Here is a 6,505-nt window from a genome sequence, read left to right as displayed (position 1 = left end):
AGATTTAAAGAAATAACCCAACTAACTAGCAGGATTAGCTCTAGTCGTCCTTGCCAGATGTGAGTCCCAAGCATGTGTAAGTAGCACCATGTCAACAAATCATGTCTTATTCTACTTCACATTCATCTTCTTCCAACACCTTGAAAATTTTCTTTTTCATGTGTACCATTTCCTGCTGATACATATTGATGATGTCCTATAATGCATCATCATTTGACTTGCAAGCTATTTTATTTATTTATTTAATTTGCTTCTTTGGGCTGTGCTGATATTGGTTATCAACCTGTACCAAAATTTTGAGAAAAGCAAAACATTGCCTTATAAATTACCTGAGTCAGGTATGTTTTTTGTGGTCTCTATGGAAGGTGACTTTGCTCTTCTATGGTAAGGGGAATAGGGCTGCTTTTGCTAGGCTGTATATTCAAGATTATCAGACTTTCATCCTAAGAACCCCTTTCTCGGGTATCATTGTCCTATTTTCTTTTGATTTTGGACTTGACCTGGCACGGAGGAGCTATTGGGGCTATGCATTCTACTCTGCCAGACTTATAGTTTGAACCAGGTTCTGATTTTCATGCACAATTTCCCTGCTGTTTCAGAACTTGAGAGTTACTTGAAAGCTGCAGGAAGGCTTTCTGGTGTTGACAGTGTACCTTGAGTTGGAAATAGGCCACTCTGGCCTGGGAAATCCAGCCTACAATTGTCCTTTGATGCAGGGCAAGGAAGGGTGAGAAATGAATCGGAGAGCCAGCCAGCCAGGACAGACACAGCAGGTATAGCAATACTGGGAAGGGTGCAGGAATGACTTCTGAGAATCTGTCCTGGCTGCTGTCAAGACAGTCTCATGCTGTGGGTGATGCCTTCCTGCTTCACTGTGCACAGAGGTCACTGACAACCAAACAGGTGTTCATGACCAAGGGTGCCGCAGTCCGCCTGCAGCAAAATAACCGGGGGGTGACGAACAACTTGTGTAGATTGATACAGCAGGTGTAGGAGCCGTTTATTGTAGGACCGGAGGGGTATTTATACATTCCACACAGCTTATCTAATTAACATAAACTAGATACAACAGTCAACCAGTAAGAAATCTCCACACTTAATGGCTCGCTGGTGTTACTTCACAAACCACTCCCTCTGGCAAAATGCCAGGCGCCATCCTGACTTGTTTACAGACTTTAACACAAGGGAGCATTTGAACCAATGTTTTGTCTTTTTTTCCCAAAGCTACCTTGTGTAGGGCACCTAGGGAAGGTCCACCTATGAGAGTGGATGGGGAGGGGGAAAACACAGAAATATGCAGATTAAGCAATGATATGTAATTATGTTTGCCAAGTGGTTGATTGAATAAATAAACTGAAGTTATAGATTTCATAAAAATCACTTCCATTAGTAGAGGTCTATGGGTTTGGCTAACACAATAAGTACCAAGTCCTGTCATGTTGAGCCTTATTAAGTTTGGTGGGGAGGAGTGTATTGAGGCTCAGCCCTTTACACAGGCAAAGAGACATGGTAAAATTACTACAGGCAAGAAATGCCTAGAAGGCTACAGAAAGCATGACTGAGGCTTGTTCTGTGAACTTAATACCAGAAATGGATATGGCTACCAGGAGTTCAGCAAGATGTAGCTTTGGATCTAGGTGGAACACTGACGAACGTGTGAATTAAGAGCGCTGTTTTTATGCCTTTCCCTTGACTGTTTCCATTTTTAGAAAAGATCCAGCACCACACCATTCCTAAGTTAAATTAGACCAGTTAGTGCTTTTAGTGAACACAGAGGTAATTTAAAATTTTTTCTCCAGTCTTTTCTGCTAAAGAACAAATCTCTGTTACCTGTAGTGCAGCCTTTAAGAATCTAGTCTTAAATAAATTCTGGTGGAATAACGGTCATGTAATCCTTTTTAGTGTGGCATTTGCCAATGTCTTATGAAAGAGGAAGAAACTTGGAGTTCTGTTCATTCAATCAGTCAACATAGCTTGCTGAGTATTGACTGAACACTTGGTACAGAGGAAAAGCAAGAAATGTGATTCTCTCTGACATAGAAATCTTTCCAATTTTCCAGCGGCAATGTATAATTTTGGAAAAGTATCTGTGAATGACTTAGCCTGGTTTGGGATCAAGAAAGGTTTTGTTTTTCAAACATCTATGAGGTATTAGATTGGCCAATAGAGTTTTAGGTTCTGGGAAGAGCTCATAGGAAGGCCCCAAGGTAGGAAAAAGCATATCTTATTTGAGGAGATAAAAAATATAGCAGGGTCAAGATATGAACTAATGCAAAGAGAGGGACCACAGATACATGAGGTAATGGATTTTTAGTTTATTTGTTTGTTTTTATGTTTGGCTATATTATTTTAAATTATTATCTTATTAAAAGGATCAACACTTGAAAGACTCAAATTCAGTTAGATGTTTGTTTATTAAGGCAAGGTTCCTGACTGCAAGTAACTTTAGAATCTAACCAAAAAGATGAGAGGCATTTTTGTATTCTTGTAATACAAGTTATAAAGAGCCTAGGAGGACACTGTACTATGGCACAGAGACAAGCATGGGGATTTGTTCGGAATCCATTTCTTCAACAAAACTTAACAAGCATCTTCTCTGGCATTACAATAATGCACGATCACAGATTTGACTTCAAGAAATTAAGTCTTCTGAAGGCTCAAGACACATGTAAAACACTTAGAATTCTATAAGAGCAAAGATAGAAATATGCAGAGGCTATACTTGGATAATAAAAATAGAAACAATCTATTGATCACTTATTAAACAGTTTGCATGCATTTCCTATAGCCTCTTTATGAGGTAGGTATTGCTATCCTCATTTTTGATATGATAAAATAAGCATGGACAAACATGGACACAGCAGGTTTGGGGGTTAGATTACAAGATCAGTTTTGGTCATGCGGAGTTAGAAGGGCCCATGGGACATTGAGGTGAAGCAGGAAATTGGAAATCTGGGTCAAAGTTCTCAACAGACATGTGATCTGGAAAGAGATCTAGAAACCATGGGTCTAAGATGGAGTGAAGGTAAGGAGAATGGAAGAGATGCCCCAGGTAGATGGGCAAAGCTAGAGGAGTGGGATCACTGGGGTGTGGTAGGGGGCATCACATTGCAGGATGAATGAGAAGGTCCTGAAAGTGGGAGGAGAAATGGATACCTCAGGCCATGCAAAGAGCATGAAGAAAATAGAGGAAAAGTGAGAGGTATGTTCAGAGAATCCACTAGTTCAATTGAGCTGGAGAGCCATGGATTTGATGCAGATCCTAGATGATTAAGCTGGGAAAGGGTTATGGTTTGGGGAGCCTTGAGGACAAGCAATGAGAAGTTTTGTGAAGGGGCTGTTGGGGGGGAGCTGAATGATGCTAAAAAATACTTATTTTCAAAGGATGTAGCATGGATTAAAGGGGGGGAATTTTGTATATGGTGAAATATTAACCAGCCTTGGAAAGGAAGGACCTTCTGACATATTCTGACACATGCCACAACATGAATGAACCTTGAGAACGTTATGCTTTTAGTGGAATAAGTTAGACGGTAGGACAAATGCTGTAGGGTCCCACTTACTTGATGTACTTCAAGTAGTCCAATCCATAGAGACAGGGAGTAGAATAGTGGTGTCTGGGAGTTGGGGGAGGGAGAAAAAGTGGAGCTGTGGAGTGAAGTAACGTCAGTTTTTCAAGATGAAAACTCTGTGGATGTTGTTATAGTTTGGATCTTAAATGTCTCCCAAAGGCTCATGTATTTAAAGAGTTAGTTCCCAGCTTGATGCTTTTGGGGAGGTGGTGGGAACTTTGAGGTGGAACCTAGTATGATATCTTCTGCTCATTGGGGGCATGCTCTGGGAGGGGACGCTGAAACCCCAGCCCCCTTTTCCTCCTCCCTCTTTTGAATTCTAGACATGAGATGAACAATTGTTCCATGTACTACAGCCAATATGGTAGGCCTTGCCACAGGCCCCAAAGCAATGGAGCCAACCAATCATGGATGGAAACCTCCAAAACTGTGAGCCCAAAATAAACCTTTTTACTCTGTAGGCCTATCATCACCTCAGGTATTTATTATAGGAATGAAACACTGACTAACACTGACATGGTAATTACCCAACAGTGAACTCGTAAATTTTATTATAGTTAAAAATTTTAAAAAAAGAAGAAAGCAAAAAGGGGGAAAAAAGAATTACTTTTTAAAAGTTAAAAAACATCTAGAACTTATTTTCATCAGTCCAAGTAAGATCTAATGTGGCTGGAATTGGGTGAGCAGCATTGAAACTGTTAGTGGGACCATATGGAAGGACTGTGTTTGTACATCAAAGCTGGTCAAATGTTGATTGTCATATGGTTCAACCTAATAGAAAGGCAAGGGGAGACAAATTCCTTAATGAAGTCCAAGAAAATGTACAATTTAAGTTAAGTTACATTACCATTTAAGTTAAATTGCAAAATATTTCCTGGGGCACTTGCTCTCAAACTAATAACCAAATAGCAAATATTTTCCATTTTCATTCATCTTAGGTCAATTTGAAAACTGCTTTTGTTTTTCGCTTTTTATTGGAGAAATTCATATTGTCTTCACTTTGTTCAGTGTGAAGTCGAATTGCCAAAATTGCCTTCAGTACCCATTTGTCTTTTGTGTTTCAAACAGGGGAAAGTTTCCATTTCCCTGTTTCAGTCTGAAAGCTTTCAGAAAGTCTGGGCAGTGCCCAGCGCTGTCCCCATAACTCACTTCATCATTTCAGCTCTAGTTCTTGCAGTTGGCAGACGTCAGACGCCAACTTTCTGCTTCAGTTCTGGTCAAAATCCCACAGGAGACTTTGGTACCAAGACTTGTGAACCTGCCTCTGAGCCAAGAGTCTTTAATTTTTCAACAAAGTCACAAGATTTAAAGACTTGACTTTATCACCTATAATTGACCAGGACTTAAAAAAAAAAATCTCATGCACATAAGTGATGTTCAAACTTTGCTGTGTAGAAGAATCATTCCAGGAAGGGGTTTAGGAGGAAATTTCCAAGTGGGTTTCACTGTTGTCCTGATTTAGCATATCTTGGGTGGAATCTAAGACTCTGTTTTAAACAAAAATTAGACTAACTGTAATACAGGTGGTCCGTGCACCATTTTTGAGCATTAATAAATTAAATCAGGTTCCTTCCCCAAGGATAATTACAGTCAATAATATTGTCAGTTTATGTTGGAAGACACTCTAGCATTTTGAATACAATTCCACTCATAATATTTCCAAAAAAACTTTTTCTAAGATTTGGCAATATTTTAATGAATGGATGAAATGAGGTACTATGTTATTTGCCATAGGTTTTCTGCTACTGGGGCACAAGAGTCATGGTTATCCCTTCACATGAGCTGTTTCTGTCTTCTCTGATTAAGTGTTGAAGTGGGAGGAGGAAGAGAAAAGAATGTCCCTAGGGATGCTGATGCCACCCAGCAATAGCAGAAATTCAGATGGAAGGTGTGCATGAGAAAGCAGGAAAGCAAGTCATTTTCAGAATAAAGCAAGGGTGGGTACACCCTCTGAATCGGGGAGAGTTTTGAAGGAAGACTATAAAAAAAACAACCTGGATGTAGTAATCGGAGCCAGTATCTGTCCCTAGATCCTGAGGTTCCCAGGGCTTGGGAGAATGCCTCATCTTTGCTAAGAAGTGGGAAGGAATGTGGTTGCCAAGGGGACCCAGTGGCTAAGACAGAAAGATGCCAAAGAAAGGTACTGGATTCCTCCCAACATCTTTGTCTTTGGTACAAAGAGACTTCTTCAAACAATGAACTGTTGCCTGGAGATACACTAGATACAGCACCCAAGGACAAGCAGCACCCCGAGCAAGGATGAGGACACACAGAAGATGGTGACATCACTGCTGGCACAATGCGGACATGGTCAAGGAAATGTTCGGCACCTGCTTTTCCCTTGTGAGCTTGGTGGGTGAAAGAACACACACTTCAGAGCAGGGGTGGAAAGCCAGGGGCCTGGGGCCAGGCAGGTGAGGTGGCAGGGTAGAGTGAGAACATGGAGGGAATTCCAGCCCACCTCACCTGGGCCCAACTGTTTTCCAGTGGGAATGTAGGATACAGGGTAACAAATCCCATCTTGTTAAGGAAAAAGTTCCAGTTTTAAAATGTTGGCAGCTAACAAATATTAAATAAAATGCACTGTAGGCCAAAGCAAATACATCTATGTCCGGATCTGGCCCCAGGGCCTGCTAGTGTGTGGTCTCTATTTTGGAGTCAGAAAGGCTTTAGCTTGATTCTGGCTCTGGGACTAGTTATTAAACCTCTCTGATACTCAGGTTTTTCATTCATAAAATGGTGGGTGGGATAATACTTTATTTTTAGATTTTGTGGACAAGGTTTAGGACTATTCTTCATGCTATTGAATGAGTGTAAAGTATTTTTCCTGGTGTCTGCTACCTTAGTCATGACAATAAATGGCTCTTCTATTGACGGGAATCATGAGATTTTTTTCATGATTATTTGCAAAAATAATCAAACAGTGCATACAT

The sequence above is a fragment of the Callospermophilus lateralis genome, chromosome 17, assembly GCF_048772815.1.
Source record: "Callospermophilus lateralis isolate mCalLat2 chromosome 17, mCalLat2.hap1, whole genome shotgun sequence".
Taxonomy (NCBI): Eukaryota; Metazoa; Chordata; class Mammalia; order Rodentia; family Sciuridae; genus Callospermophilus; species Callospermophilus lateralis.
Note: the sequence above shows the minus strand (reverse complement) of the source record.